Raw genomic sequence first — 18,409 nt, forward strand, 5'->3', positions numbered from 1 at the left:
CCGAGTACATTGAGCGGTTCACTCCTGTTTCTGCCCCTAAAGGTGCTCATAATGTAATGTCTCTAGCATACGCTAGGAGCACCTTTGCAGAAAATCAGTGACCCTCACTTCCTATTCTTGGTTTGTGGGAGGAAGAATATACAATGTAGACTCTTTACAGACAGTGTGCTAGGAGGATTTCAAGTGCTGATCACTTATCCACCATGTTGTCCACTTTATCATGTTGGACAATTATATTAAATAGGAACTGTTGTAAAAATAGCATAACTAATATAATTGTTTTTTTTTTTACAATATTAATTTATAAAGTATTTAGTCAGTATTTGCTCATTTTAAATTCTTTCCTCACCACGATTTACATTCTGAACTTTATCACAGGTGGCGGCATCTTTAGTTCTGTCAGGTGATCTCTGTGGAATGTTTATTTACTAATAGTTCCAAAGCCAGTACTAATTATATCCAGTCTCCTAGAATGCTCCTGGAGGAGCTTAGGCTAAATATATATAGCTAGTGTTTCTGATGCTGAAACCAGGATAATTAGCGTAAAAAAGGGTATCCTGAATAATTCACTACATTCTACTATATGTCCCTTCTGTGCCATATACATATATTCTGTGTGTGTATATATATATATATATATATATATATATGCAATTCAGGGCGTAGCAGCACCACCTTGGATATATGCACCACCTTGGGTATATGTAATAAAGACGCCAGCTACAGGAAGTCTACTCCCCTCCAATAATACAACAAAAGTACAACAGGTTGCGGCACACTGCTCTTCTATTGAGCTCACAGTTTTAGCAATACAGCCTGTGGGCTCAATAAAAGAGCAGTGTGCCGCAACCTCTTCCTATATATATATATATATATATATATATATATATATATATATATATATATATATATATATATATATATATATATATATATATATATATATATACCGTATATACTCGCATACAAGCCGAATTTTTGACCCCCAAAAAGGGGGCCAAAAGTTGGGGGTTCGGCTTGTATGCGAGTCATGGTGGTCCGCGGGTCCCCCCCTCCGCTTGTCCGCGGGTCCCCCGCTCCCCCCATGGCCGCCGCCGCCGCTATTACCTGGCTGCATCTTCTATTTCAATCTCCGTTCTTGTAAACATTAAGAGCAGCGCGCCCGGCGCTGCTACTGTGACGAGGCAGGAAAGAGCGTCCTGTTACTATGGGAACCGCTCTTTCCTGGCTCGCCGCTCGTCACAGTAGCAGCGCCGGGCGCGCTGCTCTGAATGTTTACAAGAACGGAGATTGAAATAGAAGATGCAGCCAGGTAATAGCGGGGACTGTACTGGCTAAACTGGGGCACGTAACTAGCTTTACTGAGCGCTATACTAGCTAAACTGGGGCGCTATACTAGCTATACTGAGCGCTATACTGAGCACTATACTAGCTAAACTGGGGCACTATACTAGCTAAACTGGGGCACTATACTAGCTATACTGAGCACTATACTAGCTAAACTGGGGCACTATACTAGCTATACTGAGCACTATACTAGCTATACTGAGCACTATACTAGCTAAACTGGGGCACTATACTAGCTATACTGAGCACTATACTAGCTAAACTGGGGCACTATACTAGCTATACTGAGCACTATACTAGCTATACTGAGCACTATACTAGCTAAACTGGGGCACTATACTAGCTAAACTGGGGCACTATACTAGCTATACTGAGCACTATACTAGCTAAACTGGGGCACTATACTAGCTATACTGAGCACTATACTAGCTATACTGAGCACTATACTAGCTATACTGGGGCACTATACTAGCTATACTGAGCACTATACTAGCTATACGGGGCACTTTACTAGCTATACTGAGCACTATACTAGCTATACTGAGCACTATACTAGCTATACTGAGCACTATACTAGCTAAACTGGGGCACTATACTAGCTATACTGAGCACTATACTAGCTATACTGAGCACTATACTGAGCACTATACTAGCTAAACTGGGGCACTTTACTAGCTATACTGAGCACTATACTAGCTATACTGAGCACTATACTGAGCACTATACTAGCTAAACTGGGGCACTTTACTAGCTATACTGAGCACTATACTAGCTGTACTGGGCAGTATACTAGCTAAACTGGGGCACTTTACTAGCTATACTGAGCACTATACTAGCTATACTGAGCACTATACTAGCTATACTGGGCACTATACTAGCTATACTGGGGCACTACCTACCCATACTGGACACTTTACTAGCTATACTAAGACACACTCGGGGAATAAGGCGGCCAGCATTTCCTACCCCCGGCTTATATGGGGGTCAATCATTTTCCCCTGGTTTTTCAGGGAAAAGTTGGGGGGTCGGCTTATATGCGGGTCGGCTTATATGCGAGTATATACGGTATATATATATTTAGTATGCCTGTCAGTTTATGGTATGAAGTACAAAGAATATTTTGCTCACAAAGTGGCACGCACTTTATATTTACCAACAATCAGCTGTCATGTACTCTGATTCTGGAAAAGTAAGTTGCAAATCACTACAGTTGCAGGAGAACCTTACCAGAGGTTTAGCTATGGGTGGGCAAGGGAAGACATATGTCCCCGGGCGCTGCTCAGCACAGCCGTTGCACCCCCACATGCATGAAAGGGGGGTGCCTGGTGTGCCCCTGTTTCTCTCCCTCCCTCTGCAGAGGAGCAAAGAAGCGTTAGCAGCAGAAAAAGGTTATTTAAAAGGGGGGCACATCTGGTTATCTAAACGGGGGGAACAGGGGGCACATCTGGCTTTCTGAAAGAGTAAGGGGGCACATATGGCTATTTTAATTACATTTGACTCCACCCATGACTATGACCACATTCTGATGTGTGGGCCGCGCACATTTTGTCCAGGTGTGGGGGGGGGCAAAAACTGTCTTTTTCCCCGGGCGCTGAAAACCCTAGCTATGCCTCTGAACCATACCCAATTAATTTGCCACCAGCTGGATACCTTTATGATTAGTGATGATGTGGAGTGTAACCAGGCATATTTGTAGCTAGCGAGTTGCCTCATGTCTTCCTCCCAACATGCAAACTTTTTTTTTCTTTTTAATTTCGGGTATATACTGAAGGAAACAGCAGCATAGCACTGAAACTGTAAAAAAATCAAAAAAACACAGATTTTTGTATACCTTTTTTCTAGTATGTCACATTGCCCTTATGCACCCTCTTAATTCTGTACACCAATAGGTCTTTAGTTAACATATCAAAATAAAGACGGAGTTTACATTTATCTCCTAGATGCTTTTCACCAGGCTTAAAATCCCTGTATAGTCAGAGGCTATGTAACCGATAAATGGAAAAAATAGATTGTGTTACACAAGAATTATTTACGGGGATTCTGAAGAGAAATCCCCCACCTCGCAGTAGCATTGAATTACTGCTGTGCATGAAAGAATCAGGGATATGAGCTGGCAGAAAAATATTATCTGCTTGATATTTAAAGTATAAATGCACCATAGCAGCATTACAGCCATTTAAAATAGGCTGGGCATGAGCATTAAAGTGAATAATAGGATTATGTATCATTTTTGTAAAATTTGCAGAGTCCCATGGTTAGGTGCATGTACCTACTTGTAGTCTTTGCAATAGACATCAACTTGCGTTCTTGTCTTTTCCCTATAATGGGAATGTTATCAGTAGGCTGCCTCTTGTCTTTCAACAGCAGCCTCTAGTGGGCAGTAGGAGCTTATTACTATCAACAGCACAGCAGGTTCTTGGAGTTACTTTAAAGGGAACCTGATGTGAGTGGCATATGGGGGCTGCCATATTCTTTTCCTTAATCGCTTCCAGACCACGGTAATTGAAATGTACGCTGTGTTTAGGGACTTGTTATCCCTGCCAGGACATAGATTTCAATTACCCTGTCGCACATTACTGCCACTACCGCCAATCGCGCTGCTCTTCTGCCGCTGCAGCCCACTAAACCTGCTGTCGGCATATTAGCAGAGTTCCTTGAGCCGGTCAGGAATGACCCTGTGATCACTGTGAGGCAATCACATTGGCTCGCAGTGATCACACGGTCAGGAGCTAATGAAATCGGCTCCTGACCGGCTGATGGAGCTCTACTGTCATAGCAAGTGGGCTTCAGAGGCGGGATAGCAGTGCGAATGGCGAGAGCAACTGGCCCTTGCGTCATGATGTTGGTAAGCCCCATTTTTTGCACCAGCAATCTCTGGTCCTTAAGGGGCCAGAGACTGCAGGGACCAAAGTGGTTGAGCAATACCAGTTGCCTGGAAGTCCTGCTGATCTCTTTGACTGCAGTAGTGTCTGAATCACACATCTGAAACAAACGTGGCGTTTCCAGCCAGACTTCAGTCAGAATACCTGATCTGCATACACTTGTTCAGGGTCTATAGCTAAAAAGATTAGAGGCAGAGGATCACCAAAACTGCCAGCCAATTTGCATTGTTTAAAAGAAAATAAATATGTAAGCCTCCATATCCCACTTTAACCACTTGCCGACTGCCCACTACCAATAGGTGGCGGCAAAGTGGCACCCCCAGGACCGCGTAATGCCAATTGGCGTCGTTACCTGCGGGACTGAATAGCCGGGGATTGTGCGCATAGATGCATGCGCATCCGCCGGCATTAGGCTCCGCCCACCTGCGACATCAACCTGCTGGCCAATTAGCAGCACCAACGGGTTGTTAACCCCCGATCTACCACTTACAAAGTGTATAATACACTTTGTTAAGCTAACAATGTGTATTATACAGGCTGCCTCCTGCCCTGGTGGTCCCAGTGATCGTGGGACCACCAGGGCAGGAGGCAGCTCTTCTAGTAAAAGCACACACACTGTTCCTGCCCCCCCTGCCCCCTGATCGCCCACAGCACCCCTCAGACCCCCCTTACCACCCCCTCAGACCACTGTTTGTACCCAATCACCCCCCCTAATCACCCATCAATCACTCCCTGTCACTATCTGTCAACGCTATATTTTAGATTAGGTCCTAAACTGCTCCCTGGGGACTCCTGATCACCCCCCCCCCCCACACACACCCAGATCCTCCCCAGACCCCCCCCCCCCCCCCCCCCGTGTACTGTATACATCTATTCTCCCCTGTAATCACCTACTGATCACCTATCACCTGTCAATCACCCATCAATCACCCTCTGTCACCAACTGTCACTGCCACCCATCAGATCAGACCCTAACCTGCCCTTTGCGGGCACCTGATCACCTGCCCACACCCTCAGATCGCCCGCAGACCTGCCCTCAGATCACCTCCCAAGTGCATTGTTTACATCTGTTCTCCCCTCTAATCACCCACTCATCACCCATCAATCACTCATCAATCACCCCCTGTCACCACCTGTCACTGCTACCATCAGATCAGACCCTAATCTCCCCCTTGCGGGCACCCAAGCACCCGCCCTCACCCTCAGACCCCCTCTGATCACCTTCCCAGTGCATTAATTACATCTGTTCTCCTCTCTAATCACCCATAAATCACCCCCCGTCACCACCTGTCACTGCTACCCATCAGATCAGACCCTAATCTGCCCCTTGCTGGCACCCAATTACCACCCCACACCCTCAGATCGCCCTCAGACCCCCCCTGATCACCTTGCCAGTGCATTGCTTGCATCTATTCTCCCCTCTAATCACACCCTGATCACCTATCAACCACCCCGTCACCCCTGTCACCACCTGTCACTGCTACCCATCAGATCAGACCGTAATCTGCCGTTGCGGGCACCCAAACACCCGCCCACACCCTCAGATCACCCTCAGACACCCCCCCCCCCCCGAATCACCTCCCCAGTGCATTATTTACATCTTGCATGCATGTTAATTATAGATGTTTTTAAAAAGGTTAAGGACCCAGGAGACACATGTTGCTCATCGTTTTAACAATAAAGAAGTTTTAATACTTTGCAAATATTGCTGTGGGTTAAATTCCATTATTTACATCTGGTCTCCCTCTAATCACCCACTGATCACCCATCAGTCACCCATCAATCACCCTCTGTCACCACCTGTCACTGCTACCCATCAGATCAGACCCTAATCTGCCCCTTGCGGACACCCAATTACCCGCCCACACCCTCAGATCGCCCTCAGACCCCCCGATCACCTCCCAAGTGCATTGCTTGCATCTATTCCCCCCTCTAATCACACCCTGAGACACTCATCAATCACCTCCTGTCACCACCTGTCACCCCCTAGCACACCTACCCATCAGATCAGGCCCTAATTTGCCCCGTGTGGGCTCCTGATCACTCAGCCAAACCCTCTGATCCCCCTCAGACCCCCTTCCGATCACCTCCCCAGTGCATTGATTGCATCTATTCTCCCCTCTAATCACCCCCTGAGACACCCATCAATCACCTCCTGTCACTCCCTAGCACTCCTATCCATCAGATCAGGCCCTAATCTGCCCCCTGCGGGCTTCTGATCACCCGGCCAAATCCTTACCCGCCTCACCGCAGTGGCAGATTTTTTTTTCCTGATCACTGCTGGTCTCTACGACTTAATTGTGGCTGAGACCAACCGTTATGCCACAGAATACGCAACCGCCAATCCAAGAAGCTACCATGCCCAGCCTTTTTGGTGGAAACCACTCCAAGTTTCCGAACGTAACATTTTTTGGAGCCTACTCCTTAACGTGGGTCTAGTCAAAAAGAATGTATTGCGATCTTATTAGTCTACGTACCCAATACATCACATACCCATGTTCTCTGCTGCCATGTCCAGGTCACGATTTTAGAACATCCTGCGCTTCCTGCACTTCAGTGCCAATACATTCTGTCATCTAAGAGGCCACCCTGCTTATGACCGGTTCCACAAAATTCGGCCCCTCATAGACCACCTGTCATCAAAATTTGCAGATGCTTATACCCCTGAACAGTCATTTTGAGACATTTGGTTTCTAGACTACTCCTCATGGTTTTGGGCCCCTAAAATGCCAGGGCAGTAAAGGAACCCCACAAGTGACTCCATTTTAGAAAGAAGACACCCCAAGGTATTCCGTTAGGTGTATGATGAGTTCCTAGAAGATTTTATTTTTTGTCACAAGTTAGTGGAAAATGACACTTTATGACAAAAAAACTATAAAAATCAATTTCCACTAACTTGTGACAAAAAATAAAATCTTCTATGAACTCACCATACTCCTAACGGAATACCTTGGGGTGTTGTCTTTCTAAAATGGAGTCACTTGTGGGGTTCCTAAACTGCCCTGGCATTTTAGGGGCCCAAAACTGTGAGGAGTAGTCTGGAAACCAAATGCCTTAAAATGACCTGTGAAATCCTAAAGGTACTCATAGGACTTTGTCCCCTTAGCGCACCCAGGCTGCAAAAAAGTGTTACACATGTGGTGTTGCCATACTCAGGAGAAGTAGTATAATGTGTTTTGGGGTGTATTTTTACACATACCCATGCTGGGTGGGAAAAATATCTCTGTAAATAGACAATTGTGTGTAAAAAAATAAAAAAAATGTCATTTACAGAGATATTTCTCCCACCCAGCATGGGTATGTGTAAAAATACACCCCAAAACACATTATACTACTTCTCCTGAGTACGGTAATACCACATGTGTGACATTTTTTTGCAGCCTAGGTGCGCTAAGGGGCTCAAAGTCCTATGAGTACCTTTAGGATTTTACAGGTCATTTTGAGGCATTTGGTTTCTAGACTACTCCTCACGGTTTAGGGCCCCTAAAATGCCAGGGCAGTATAGGAACACCACAGGTGACCCCATTTTAGAAATAAGACACCACAAGGTATTCTGTTAGGTGTATCATGAGTTCATAGAAGATTTTATTTTTTGTCACAAGTTAGTGGAAAATGACACTTTGTGAAAAAAAAAAAAACAATAAAAATCAATTTCCGCTAACTTGTGACAAAAAATAAAATCTTCTATGAACTCACCATGCCTCTAAGTGAATACTTTGGGATGTCTTCTTTCCAAAATGGGGTCATTTGGGGGTATTTATACTATCCCGGAATTCTAGCACCTCATGAAACATGACAGGTGCTCAGAAAAGAGATGCTTCAAAATGAGAAAATTCACTTTTTGCACCATAATTTGTAAACGCTATAACTTTTATCCAAACCAATAAATATACACTTTTTTTTAATCAAAGACATGTAGCACAATACATTTGGACAAAAATGTATATAGAAATTTTACTTTATTTGAAATATGTCAACACAGAAAGTTAAAAAAAATCATTTTTTTTTACAAAATTCATATCTTTTTTGATGAATATAATAAAAACTAAAAATCACAGCAGCAATCAAATAGCACCAAAAGAAAGCTGTATTAGTGACAAGAAAAGAAGGTAAAATTCATTTAGGTGGTAGGTTGTATGACCGAGCAAACAATACGTTTAAAGCTGCAGTGGTCTGAAAGGAAAAAAAAATGTCTGGTCCTTAAAGAGAAATTCCGACCAAGAATTGAACTTAATCTCAATCAGTAGCTGATACCCCCTTTTACATGAGAAATCTATTCATTTTCACAAACAGACCATCAGGGGGCGCTGTATGACTGATATTGTGGTGAAACCCCTCCCACAAGAAGCTCTGAGTGCCGAGGTACTTCTGGCTGTTTCCTGTCTGTGAACCTTGTTGCCTGGTGGGAAATAGCTGTTTACAGCTGTTTCCAACTGCCAAAACAGCATACAGCAGCTACATCACTTGCCAGCAGTAAAAATGTCACCATGTAATAAATGTCAGAATATAAATCAGGGATTTAAAAGATTTTACAATGGGCAAACACTGACTAAATCATTTATACATAATTATTGTAAAAATGAAGAACTTTTTTTATTACATTCTTTTCACTGGAGTTCCTCTTTAAGGGGTTTTAAGACTGATGTCCTTAAGTGGTTAAAAAGCTGCTACTCTGCCCGACTAAAAGGGAATGTACTGGGACCTTTTACATATACCTTTTTTGTTAGCATTACACTATGAACTATAAAATATTTTTTTTAAGCTAGGCTTTTATGCCTACAGATATTGCCAGCCCTAGCAACAGGTGTAATATCAAAGACATTGTGAAATAACCATTTGTAACATATTTTCTAATTAAAAACAATAAAATAAATTACAAAATAACATAGCACTGAACATAATAAATGAAACAAAAATATTAAAAACACACAATAAATAGATTTTATGGATAAGTGAGATTATGACCTTAAAGTGAACCTCTGCCAAACAAGTTAACATAAAACTATGCAGCCTTAAACTAGAAATGAAAGATGAATTCATGCTCTCTCACACATGCTGTACTGGTACTGTACTCTGTACTATACTCACTTTGAAAAGCAAGGCTTCAGAGAGTACTTGCTTTGAAAAGCTAGGCTGCAAAGTGACTTGACAGGTCATGTTTTTTTTGTTTTAGTTTTCTACTTGTTGAAGTCCGACCTCAACAACTGTAGCTATGCATCTTCTGTCCCTCCTGACCATAAGCTGGCCTATCCATTGGTGCTGAGCCTGGCTTATTGTCATGTGAGCAGACATATAAAATGTGTACCCATTTTATAAAATTGTCCCCAAAGCCAAACCTGGCAAGTACTGTAATCAGATAAGGTCACTCTACAGTATCAAAGGCTTTGGTGGTCAGGGGCGTAGCAATAGGGGTTGCAGAGGTTGCGACCGCATCGGGGCCCTTGGGCCAGAGGGGCCCCAAAGGGCCCTCCCTCAGCCACAGTATTAGCTCTTTATTGGTCCTGTGCTCATATTAATCACTTCTATAGATACTTTGAATGCTAGTAATCATTAACAAACTGTTTCCCATCCCCTTCTTGCACATCTGACACTGTAGTTGCCTTTTGCAGGTTTTGGTGTGCCGTATCAATTGTTATGTATAGAGTGCTTGGGGGGGGGGGGGGCCCAATGTAAAACTTGCATTGGGGCCCACAACTCCTTAGCTACGCCACTGTTGGTGGTGTCTGATGACATGACCACCCTTTGACTCTTATTGGTATATTTGCATTGCAAGTTTTCCATTAGTCTCTTGATATTGAAAGTCCAGTGCTGCGTAATATGTTGGCGCTTTATAAATACAATAAATAATAATAATAATCATAATAATTGAAGGCTGATCCAGGTGCAGTAGGATCTACACCTCCATCTCTTTAACAGTTGAGCCATACATGGCAGCTTTCCCAGTGACTTACTGTGGACCATATGGAGAGGTTTCCATGAGAGGTCTTTCTTGGCACACACCAGAGTAAACACAAGTATGTACCATATTTCCTTGAATATACTGTAAGTCGATCTTGTGTATAAGTCAAATTCAATATTTGAACATCTTAAGCTGGGATGTATTATTGAGTCAAGTATAAGTCTACCCAGAAAAGTTATTGGATGCACATTGGTGACCAGGAGGAATTAACAGCGGCATTTGGGGACCAGGAGTGATAAATTACTACACTGCATAAAGTATTGTAGCGATTAACCTCTGCTGGTCCTAAAGTGCTGCCAATACCTCTTCCGGGCCCTAAATGTAGCAATTATCCACTCCCCCACTGTAGTAGGTACTGCAGCACAGTATCTCCCCCCCCCCACCCCCCTGCCCTTTCTTTGTTAATTGTTGTGGTCAGGACCTTTCAGACCTGTGTTTTCTTGCCATTTCCTCTAGCAAGAAAGTGTCACTTAGCACTAAATACATAGTTACAAATGGGAATAGCTCAGAAATTTAGGTCCGATTTGAGTCAACCCCTATACTTTTATTTAGTGAGTCAGACCTAAATTTCTAGACTCTATAGTAGAGTATATACGGTATATAGAGATTTTTCATAAGGCTACTTCTTTCATAGGAAAAGTGTAGATAGTAATTAAATAGGACAAATTATCTTAAAGTGAACCTAAATCAAACTGAAAAAAGAGTTTTTTTCGTGGAACGATCCTCCAGTCCCCTGCCGTGGCTAAGTTTTGGTTTCCGCCGACTGGCCAGTCGATGGCCACTGTGCAGCCCTGGCCATCGCGGGGAGCATCCTGTGCAGGCTCAGTATGAGATTTCTGAGTTTCTTGCACACGTATTTAATTGCAGCCTATTGATATCAATAGGATGCATCTGAATCATGTGAGGGGAAAAAATGCACCCTGCTGCAGTTTTCCACACAACCCATCTGAATCCCGAGAGCCATGCATGGCACAGCTATAGCTATTTGCATATGAATTTGCAACAGCACGGGTGCTACATCCGTTTTGAAAATGGATGCCACACCCCAGTGGAAATCCAGTCTCATTCTAAGAGAGAGTATAATGAGAGAGCACACCGTTCTTTTAAAATGGTTTTCATATTTAAAAAAAAAAGTGTGTTTTTGTTTCAGTCAGATTCAGTAGATAATCTCCCAATTAGGCAAGCTCCTGTTGTTTAGAATTGTATTCTGTGTGCCCAGAACTGGGAAGCAATATGAGAATCTTGGCAGAGGGACACTGTGTGGTCTCCAGTGTCTGTATTGATTTGGTTGTTGTACATTTTGGTTCACTGCTAAATATAGTTGTCGTGTTATAAGCTGCAAAGCAATAGGCCTGATTTACTAAATTGAAGGATTACAGTTTGTGATGCTTTGCCTTGGTACATTTGTTAAGACTGTGACCTCCAGATATGATACATAACCTGTCCAGGTTATGTATCATATCTGGTCATAACCTGTCCAGGAGACAATGCAGCCATGATGTGCAGAAACAGTGCACTCTCCCAGTGATTTCTGCAGTTCAGGAGCCATGACCAGCTCCACTGAGAGGAACAAAGGGACACCCTAAAGCTGCTCTGGGGGAAGGCGGTTCATTTTTCCTGGGGGCCCCATTGTAACTAAAACAGGCTCTGGCTTGAAGGGTTTCTTTATGTTGATTATAAACACCCTGCTGGCACTGTCTCTCTTTTTGAAGCCCCAATACTTTAACTAATGCACCCCCACTGGCCTTACCAACCTTTATAGATGTTTATAGATTGGATGATGGGGCATAGTGATGTATATCAGATTACTAGTTTACATTACTGGTACTCTGAAATGATGTAATTGGGTAATAAGGATTGGTGGCTCTGACACTTTCACTTCGATGTGTGCAAGTGACTACTTTGGGGTTGTGAGCCTTGTATCATCTTACAAATGGATATTTTGTGATCAGAGATTTTGGTAGAGCCCAGCTTTAAGCCACCAGCAAGCAAGAAAATACTTTTTGCCTAATTTTTGGTACTTTTTCAATTGCAGAGTGCTGAAAAGTTATTTTAAACAGAAGATTAAAAATGATCTCCTAGTAGAAAATGTAGGAGAAAAAAGTGAATTGGATCTGTCCTACATCACCTTCTATATTTGGCTGTTTTGTTTTGGGCGGTTAATTATTAAATCTTTAACTACCTAATGACCGCGTCACGACGATGGGCATGACCACGGCGGCAGCCCCAGGACCACCTAATGATTGGCGTCAAGTCCTGGAGCTGCAGTTTATCAACTGCTTGTTCACGGAGCTTCGTGATCGCAGCTAGCAGGCCATTAGTAAACGAAAGGGAAAAAAATCCCCTTTGTTTACATCTGTACAGTGCTGCTATCTAGTGCAGCGCTGTACAAGGGACACCTCCAGAAGAATGTCCTGTTATGGTACCCAAACACGATAGAATAAAATTTTTGATTTTTCCGTTTTTTTCTACCAAAACGATCAAATTCAATGAAAGTTGATAAGAATCTTTTTTTTTTCAATAAAAAAACAAAACAAAAAACGATGATCCCATTTTTTCAATAAAAATCCGATCGGACATTGTGGAAAAATCTTTATATTTGATCTAACGGAATAATCGAACTAATTTATCTAATCTGAAAAAGAAAAATTGAACCATATATAGGCACCTTAACCACTTGCCGACCGCCCCCAGCCGATGGGCGGCGGCAAAGACTGGGCCCAAACGACCACAATACGCCCATCGGCGGGGGCGGCTGCGGGAGTGGCTATGCGGCGATCGCGTCATTCGTGATGTGATTAGCCGCCGGGGACTCGCTCCGCCCACCGCTCATAGTAACCTGCCGGCCGTTCGGAAGCGCCGGCGGGTTACTAGCACCCGGATCGCCGCTGCACATATGCATAATAGGCTTTGTAATGTATACAAAGCCTATTATACTGGCTGCCTCCTGCCCTGGTGGTCCCAGTGTCCGAGGGACCACCAGGGCAGGCTGCAGCCACCCTAGTCTGCACCCAAGCACACTGATTTCCCCCCCCCTGCCCCCTGATCGCCCACAGCACCCCTCAGACCCCCCCCTGCCCACCCCCCAGACCACTGTTTGCACCCAGTCACCCCCCTAATCACCCATCAATCACTCCCTGTCACTATCTGTCAACGCTATTTTTTTTTATCCCCCCCCCTGCCCACTGCCCCCTCCTGATGACCCCCACCCCTCAGATTCTCCCCAGACCCCCCCCCCCCCCCGTGTACTGTATGCATCTATCCCCCCTGATCACCTGTCAATCACCTTTCAATCACCCGTCAATCACCCGTCAATCACCCGTCAATCACCCGTCAATCACCCCCTGTCACTGCTACCCATCAATCAGCCCCTAACCTGCCCCTTGCGGGCAATCTGATCACCCACCCACACCAATAGATCGCCCGCAGATCCGACATCAGATCACCTCCCAAGTGCAGTGTTTACATCTCTTCTCTCCTCTAAACACCCACTAATTACCCATCAATCACCCATCAATCACCCCCTATCACCACCTGTCACTGTTACCCATCAGATTAGACCCTAATCTACCCCTTGCGGGCACCCAATCACCCGCCCACACGCTCAGATTGCCCTCAGACCCCCCCTTATCAATTCGCCAGTGCAATATTTACATCTGTTATTCCCTGTAATAACCCACTGATCACCTGTCAATCACCTATCAATCACCCCCTGTCACTGCCACCCATCAATCACCCCCTGTCACTGCCACCCATCAATCAGCCCCTAACCTGCCCCTTGCGGCTAATCTGATCACCCACCCACACCAATAGGTCGCCCGCAGATCCGACATCAGATCACCTCCCAAGTGCAGTGTTTACATCTCTTCTCTCCTCTAAACACCCACTAATTACCCATCAATCACCCCCTATCACCACCTGTCACTGTTACCCATCAGATTAGACCCTAATCTGCCCCTTGCGGGCACCCAATCACCTGCCCACACACTCAGATTGCCCTCAGACCCCCCCTTATCAATTCGCCAGTGCAATATTTACATCTGTTATTCCCTGTAATAACCCACTGATCACCTGTCAATCACCTATCAATCACCCCCTGTCACTGCCACCCATCAATCACCCCCTGTCACTGCCACCCATCAATCAGCCCCTAACTTGCCCCTTGCGGGCAATCTGATCACCCACCCACACCAATAGATCGCCCGCAGATCCGACATCAGATCACCTCCCAAGTGCAGTGTTTACATCTCTTCTCTCCTCTAAACACCCACTAATTACCCATCAATCACCCCCTATCACCACCTGTCACGGTTACCCATCAGATTAGACCCTAATCTGCCCCTTGCGGGCACCCAATCACCCGCCCACACCTCAGAAAGTCCTCAGACCCCAGCCCTGATCACCTCGCTAGTGCATTGCTTGCATCTATTTCCCCCCTCTAATCACACCTTGAGACACCCATCAATCACCTCCTGTCACCCCCTAGCACACCTACCCATCAGATCAGGCCCTAATTTGCCCCGTGTGGGCTCCTGATCACTCGGCCAAACCCTCAGATCCCCCTCAGACCCCCTTCCGATCACCTCCCCAGTGCATTGATTGCATCTATTTTCCCCTCTAACCGCCCCCTGAGACACCCATCAATCACCTCCTGTCACCCCCCTAGCACTCCTATCCATCAGATCAGGCCCAAAACATCCTGTCATCTAAGAGGCCACCCTGCTTATGACCGGTTCCACAAAATTTGCCCCCTCATAGACCACCTGTCATCAAAATGTGCAGATGCTTATACCCCTGATCAGTCATTTTGAGAAATTTGGTTTCCAGACTACTCACAGTTTTGGGCCCGTAAAATGCCAGGGCAGTATAGGAACCCCACAAGTGACCCCATTTTAGAAAGAAGACACCCCAAGGTATTCTGTTAGGTGTATGATGAGTTCATAGAAGATTTTATTTTTTGTCAAAAGTTAGCGGAAATTGGATTTTTATTGTTTTTTTCACAAAGTGTCATTTTTCACTAACTTGTGACAAAAAATAAAAGTCAGAAGTTAGCGGAAGTTAGAAGTTTTGTCACAAGTTAGCGGAAAATGACACTTTGTGAAAAAAAACAATTAAAATCAATTTCCGCTAACTTGTGACAAAAAAAAAATCTTCTATGAACTCACCATCCTCCTAACGGAATACCTTGGGGTGTCTTCTTTCTAAAATGGGGTAATTTGTGGGGTTCCTATACTGTCCTGGCATTTTAGGGGCCCTAAACCGTGAGGAGTAGTCTTGAAACGAAATTTCTCAAAATGACCTGTGAAATCCTAAAGGTACTCATTGGACTTTTGGCCCCTTAGCGCAGTTAGGGTGCAAAAAAGTGCCACACATGTGGTATCGCCGTACTCAGGAGAAGTAGTATAATGTGTTTTGGGGTGTATTTTTCCACATACCCATGCTGAGTGGGAGAAATATCTCTATAAATAGACAATTGTGTGTAAAAAAAATAAAACAATTGTCATTTACGGAGATATTTCTCCCACCCAGCATGGGTATGTGTAAAAATACACCCCAAAACACATTATACTACTTCTCCTGAGTACGGCAATACCACGTGTGGCACTTTTTTGCAGCCTAACTGCGCTAAGGGGCCAAAAGTCCAATGAGCATCTTTAGGCTTTACAGGGGTGCTTACAATTAGGCACCCCCCAAAATGCCAGGACAGTGAACACACCCCACAAATGACCCCATTTTGGAAAGTAGACACTTCAAGGTATTCAGAGAGGAGCATAGTGAGTCCGTGGCAGATTTCATTTTTTTTTTTGTCGCAAGTTAGAAGAAATGGAAACTTTTTTTTTTCTTTTTTTTGTCAGAAAGTGTCATTTTCCGCTAACTTGTGACAAAAAATAAAATCTTCTATGAACTCACCATGCCTCTCACTGAATACTTTGGGATGTCTTCTTTCCAAAATGGGGTCATTTGGGGGGTATTTGTACTATCCTGGAATTTTAGCCCCTCATGAAACCTGACAGGTGCGCAGAAAAGTCAGAGATGCTTGAAAATGGGAAAATTCACTTTTGGCACCATAGTTTGTAAACGCTATAACTTTTACCCAATCCAATAAATATACACTGAATGGTTTTTTTTTATCAAAGACATGTAGCAGAATAACTTTCGCGCTCAAATGTATAGGAAATTTTACTTTATTTGAAAAATGTCAGCACAGCAAGTTAAAAAAGACTTTTTTGATGAATATAATAAAAACTAAAACTCGCAGCAGCAATCAAATAGCAGCAAAAGAAAGCTGTATTAGTGACAAGAAAAGGAGGTAAAATTCCTTTAGGTGGTAGGTTGTTTGACCCAGCAATAAACCGTGAAAGCTGCAGTGGTCTGAATGGAGAAAAAGGCTGTGGTCCTTAAAGTGAACCAGAGACGAAGCACCCTTGTGTATTTTACCATAGAAATCAGTGGGAACATTAGAGAAAACATTTACCATGCTCTCTGTTCCATCCTCACTGCTAAAAGTGTCTGTTATCTAGCTGAGATAAGAATCCCGGACTGAGCATTGATTCTGGCTTTGCTATAATGACTCAGCTATAATGATTCCTGAGCAAAGCCAGCAGGGGGCAGGCTTGGACTTGAAGACAGCAAAGAACACAGTCTCAGCTATAATTATTCTGTAGCAAAGCCAGACCGACTGCTTAGTCGGGATTCTTATCTTAGAGGTGATAACAGGCAAATTAAACAGAGAACAATGTAACAAAGAGCAGATTAGGTGTTTACTGTCATGTTCCCACTGATTTATAAGGTAAAATACATGAGGTTGCTTCATCTCTGGTTCTCTTTAAGGGGCGAAAAGACTGTGGTCCTCAAGTGGTTAAAGGACAAGAAAAGGAGGTAAGATTCATTTCTGTGCTTAGTTGTCGGGCTGTGCAGCAAACTGACAAAGCTGCACAGCCCTGTGCTCTGAAAAATGGCCTGGTCACTAGGGGGGTGTAAGCCTATGGTCCTGAAGTGGTTAATCAGTAGTTTTAGGAGTTACAATTAAAAAAACATGTTTTATGTCATATGTATGCAGAAATTTTTGAAAATTGAAGGAATTCTCTCTTTGAAGCATCTTTAAATTAGTATACCAACAAAGAATGTTGTTAGGTGTTTTCAGTCCTCCCCCTATCAAGTAACAATCATTAAATTCACCAATGCATTAACACCATGGGTTTCACGGGACAAATAAATATATATCAAAAGTTCCAGATGAGCCTCAATTCACTTGATAAAGCCCCAATGGCGGGGCGAAACGATCGTCGACCGTGATCCTCCGCACCTCCCGCTGGCCTTTCTCACTATACTATGCTGCTAGTCTGCCTTATGGATGTGATAAGTATCCTGTTATCTTTTATTGCTGCCATGTTTTAAGATGATTTTGAAGTAAAGTTTTGCAAGTTTTAGATGGAATAAGTGCTGTTGCTCCTGGTCCTTCTGTTCTTCAAGTGGATTACTATTTATACTTATTTCCGACCGGATGTGAACTGCTTTGAAAGTTGGCTGCTGTGTATCAGGCAATATATTGGTGTGCACTCATTGGCTGTATTCTTTGGGTTTTACCACTAAGCAGTTTAGACTAGTCTACAGATGGTTTTTAGTCTACTGATGGTTTGGTGTAATGTTTTAGACCTGTTTTCAGACCTGGTCTAACATTCAGTAATTACACAATTCACAAAGGCAAACATAGAGTAACCACGCCCACTTTTTCTGACAGAGCTTAGACCAGCTGATTTCTGTCGGTAAAGTACTTCTGTGAGGTATTTTAGATGTGAGGATGGAACCTTTTGCATTATTTATGCAGGAGTTTAACTGTATGCAATAAACGTTTTTACTTGGTATAGACACGCATTAAAATTACACTTACAGTGTGAAGAAATTAAAAGCGCCTGTCAAGCCTGCCAGCAATCCTCTCCTCTCGCCCGCGCTTGCAAGCAAAAAAGTTTATTGCACCAGCAGTGCGCTCCTGTTTTCTTGTACTTTCTTGTACTTTCTAATAGATCTACTGGCACCACCCAGCCTGTGGAGCAGCACCCATCCTATTTTAAAACACCCCATCAGTTGAAGACTGTGCAGGGATTTTTCTTTTGTCTTGTTTAACTGTATGCAGAGGAGAGCTCATCAAAGGAGAAGGATGTCAGTCATAGCTACTCATTTGTGAATTGCATCTTCTGATAATTTCCCCTGCTTTACCCAC

General features: G+C 43.8%; 1 protein-coding gene across 5 annotated transcripts in view; it reads left to right on the forward strand.

The window, feature by feature from the left end:
- The window catches only part of BLACAT1 (BLACAT1 overlapping LEMD1 locus), a 318,901-nt gene that overhangs the window by 243,414 nt on the left and 57,078 nt on the right, over positions 1–18,409 (forward strand). The window contains exon 1 of one of the 5 annotated variants that reach the window (XM_068265554.1): positions 10,213–10,243. The exons of the other annotated variants lie outside the window; for them this stretch is intronic. The gene's annotated coding sequence lies outside the window, so the exon portion shown is untranslated. Of the gene's footprint in view, positions 1–10,212; positions 10,244–18,409 lie in introns of those variants that run through there. 5 annotated transcript variants of the gene reach the window in all.

This window comes from Hyperolius riggenbachi, chromosome 2, assembly GCF_040937935.1.
Source record: "Hyperolius riggenbachi isolate aHypRig1 chromosome 2, aHypRig1.pri, whole genome shotgun sequence".
In the NCBI taxonomy this organism is placed as follows: Eukaryota; Metazoa; Chordata; class Amphibia; order Anura; family Hyperoliidae; genus Hyperolius; species Hyperolius riggenbachi.